The sequence below is a fragment of the Nelumbo lutea genome, chromosome 1 (assembly GCF_056320005.1).
Source record: "Nelumbo lutea isolate HS-2025 chromosome 1, American lotus-T2T, whole genome shotgun sequence".
NCBI lineage: Eukaryota > Viridiplantae > Streptophyta > Magnoliopsida > Proteales > Nelumbonaceae > Nelumbo > Nelumbo lutea.
In genome coordinates this window covers 12,886,296-12,890,000 of record NC_142684.1, presented here as the reverse complement: position 1 = coordinate 12,890,000, position 3,705 = coordinate 12,886,296, and the positions used below count along the sequence as shown (strand labels likewise).

Sequence of the window (3,705 nt, the reverse complement as noted above, 5' to 3'; positions counted from 1 at the left end):
CTTTATATTATGTACAGAAAACAATTCGACCTACAATTTAATTTCATGAACACAGAAAAAAATCTTTTCGATTCACACTCTCCATGAATAGATTTCATCACCATTTTTAATCAGCAATTAGTTTATTACATCAAACAGTCCCAACCGACAATCTCTTCATCCAAAGAATTATTGTCTTGGACGTTACCTTAATCCCCAACCATTTACTGTCCATTCTGGTCTACGGATTTCTGAGGTCATGTTCGCCGACAAAGAGCCCATGGAAACCGTAAGGCACCCGGCGGGGCAGCTTCACAGTGGCCACAACCTCAAGCGTCGGCGACCGGGCATCCATTACCAAGAACCTCGACTCCCCAGTATTTTCATCGTGGACATACGACACCAAGTACCCATCGTCCTCGTCGGCCGGCTCCGTGCTTCTGGGGTTCCTTCCCACAAAGAAGGGCTCTCCTCCGTAACACCCCGGCTCATAGGTCCGACACGAAACGACGCAGTCTCGGCGCCCCTCTAGATCTCTCGTAGCGTCCAGATCCAGCTTCACCACCCCTGATATCTTGGGCATGGGATCCCCAACTGCCATATAGGCGTACCGGCTTTTCTTCCCCACGAAAGCTGGATTCAGCACTCCAAAGTCTAAATTCCTTGCCGAGAGGATGTACCTCGACACCGCGCCTGTCCTAAGGTCGATCTTCATCTTCTCTACTGTCATATGCATCAAATCTATCCTGTCTAAGGTTTTCTCTTCCGACGATGTACTGGGCGCTATTAAGACTATCGTGTCCTCATCCTCCTCGTCGTCCCATGCGTTAATGGTGTGAATAATGTTGAATCCCGGCACATCGAACCATCTTATCTCGGTTTCGTCCTGGGCATAACGTGGGATCACTCCGATCCTCGGCACCTTCTTAGGGTCCAACCTCACCGGGCACCCTCCTCTCACAATCATCTCAATTGGGTTCAACTCCATGCCTGTGAAGATGGCGTATTTCTTGGTGATGGCGAAGTCATGAAGGAAAGACGGTTGCGCCATGGAGAAGATGGGCACATCCGGATGCTTCGACCCGTTTGCGTCGAAGCGGAAGTAAGTCACGAAGGGCCGTCGCATTGGATTGTAGCGGAAAGCAAAGGCCTCTCCCGTGTCTGCATCTATCTTGGGGTGAGCCGTCATGCTCATGGAGAGCTGTTTGTCTGAATCCCAGCGTCCAATAGTCTGGACGTCTCCATCTGGAGTTAATCTTATGGCATACGGAAGATCGGACTCCCCGAGGGCAAAGAGTTGGTTGCCAAAGAAAGCCAGACTCGTGTTGGCGAGGCCAATGCCATTGATGGGGTTGAATTGCCCCGTGAGGATTTTTCCCGCAGTGACTGCACCGCGCGTAACGGTGGCCATGAGGCCGTGGAAGCTTGCGAAGATGTTGGGAAGGATGGGAAAACCCGCCTCACGCTCGATGCTGTATTTATAAGTGTGGACGTAGCGGCTGCAGAATGTGGCGCGGCCTTGGGATATGCGGAGAGAGTGAAGCATGCCATCGCCGTCGAAGAGGTGGTAAGGGCCGCGCGGCTGGTACTGTGGATTGGGTCCGTTGCGGATGTAGACACCGTCCAGGCACGGTGGGAGCGTCCCCTCTATAATGGGGCAGTCAGTAGGGGGCAACTCGTCGACAGGGGCGAAGTTGCCTGCAAGCACATGCTTTGGGTCGATGGAGGGGTGGCGAGGAGGGTCGATGAAGTTGTTGATGATGTCGTCCAATCCGTTGAAGATGGTGGCCGGGATAGACAGTTCAAGCCGTCTTCCGGTGGTTGTTCCTTCTGTTGATGAACTAGCAACAGAACCAAGTTGAGTTTCTGTTTTTGAAGGCTCTTGTCTAGTAATAAAGTTTGTTGCTTTCTCGGGCTTCTCTTCGATCCTAACAGAGGAAATAGTGAAGATAAGAGCGTGAGGAGACATAGTCGTTGCTCTGGGTTTGGTGACCCATTGAAGTAGCTCTGGGTGCTGGAACTTGGAGAAGAGAGAGGATGAGAAGGCATCCATCCACGGAGAGAGAGAGAGAGAGAGAGAGAGAGAGAGAAGAGAGACTTTGTAGATAGAGATACAATTATACAAAGTTGTTCAGTTTTTTTTTTCTTTGAGATAACAAGGATGTTCAGATTTCTGATTTATAAGTGAACAGAGATGGTATTTGAGCCGTGAACTCAACTCTAAAGAGACACATAAAAAAAAGAACTCTGAAGAGACATGTCACATTTCTGAAATTGCCAAGTTTCTATTTTCATGGCTACATATCGATTAGTTATGTATCGTTTTACACTTTTACTATCATTGTATCTTCTTCTTTTTTTCATTTGCCACATAGATTGAATCAAACCGTAGATATGGCATCATCAATACAGCACCAAACTGAGCCTCCAGATGATGTACCAGATTAATGGTTTCAAGGCAGCTTATGCCATACAGATCGGTCCAATCAGTTTGGGTAGTATTCTCTCCCATTGAGATCACAGTCCCAGTCCCCACAATCAAGAAAAGCACGTTCCAACAATCCTTATATGCTTACGCTGGAAATATCTGCCCCTACAGAAGCTGAACTCACTTTGAATCTATGAAGCCGTCAATTCTTGAGCCAAAATTGGCAAAACGTAGAAGGGACCGACGGGGTCCCTCCTGTTTCAGGGTATCTTTGAAGAGTGGACTACAATTAATCTTGATATTTTGTTTATTTCAAAATCCGCTTGATGTTGATGACTTCCTTCTTCGATTTGCTTCTCATCGGTCACCTACTAAAAAATACAAAAAATCTGCTGGTTGATTTAAAATAAATAAACTGGACAAAGGAATAAGTCAATATGTAACACAAAGATTTGAAATGTTGAAGGCAAAGATTAATTGCCAAACAACGGTTATATTACTTGTTAATACATATCAAAAATAAGAAACCAATTTAATTTGAAAAATAAAGAAAAGGGAAAATAAATTTACCCAAGGTTTGAGCTAAATAGTATATCGTATATATATATATATGGTTTCTACCATTAGTCATAGTGTACTTTGCCAAGTGGCACTACTTGACACAAATAGGAGAAAAGCCATTGGCCGTTTATATTGAGGATTAGGGTCACGAAAATTTGGATGAAAAGCTTTAACGTATGTCTAAATACATTGTCTTTAGAACGTTATTTGTCCCCATTCAGTTTCATTGGGTTTGCTATTGAGTTACAAGTAAATTTGTTCCTAAGATACAACAGAGCATTGGATGAGAATCCATAACCAATAAAATTGAAGAGTATCTGAATAAACCCTCTGTGAAATAGTAGCAAATAGAACTGAGAGAGATAGGAATGACTTTCAAAAATTTATGTTCATTTGCTTGATTCATACTCCTTATATAATTTTTGAAGAGTTATGGAAAAGAGGAAGGTGATAGTTTAAAAAAAGCTCTTTGAACAGTCACAGTTTCAGACCTTGTAACTGTTCAAAGGTAATTAATAGTTAATGATTGTTAACTTTGAATATTGTTTCTTGATCACACCTGATCAAATCATGACCGTTGAAACATAAACGGTCAATCTCGCACCAAATGTCAAATCCGCCTTATGTGAACCACATGAAGTGTGAGCAAAGTGCACCTTTGAAGCATCTCATTGCACCACACATACGCATAAGCGTGTATTGCACGGCAGCAAGTCTCTATACTCTCCTCTTATAGT

The 3,705-nt window shown here is 44.2% G+C and overlaps 1 pseudogene across 1 annotated transcript in view; it reads right to left on the bottom strand.

Moving 5' to 3' along the window:
• LOC148873569 (putative carotenoid cleavage dioxygenase 4, chloroplastic pseudogene) overlaps window positions 1-2,248 on the bottom strand; it is a 2,273-nt pseudogene extending 25 nt beyond the window's left edge. The window contains exon 1 of the transcript XR_016096200.1: window positions 1-2,248. This exon is cut by the window's left edge and continues 25 nt beyond it. The product of XR_016096200.1 is annotated as a putative carotenoid cleavage dioxygenase 4, chloroplastic pseudogene (transcript).
• Window positions 2,249-3,705: the final 1,457 nt, after the last annotated feature.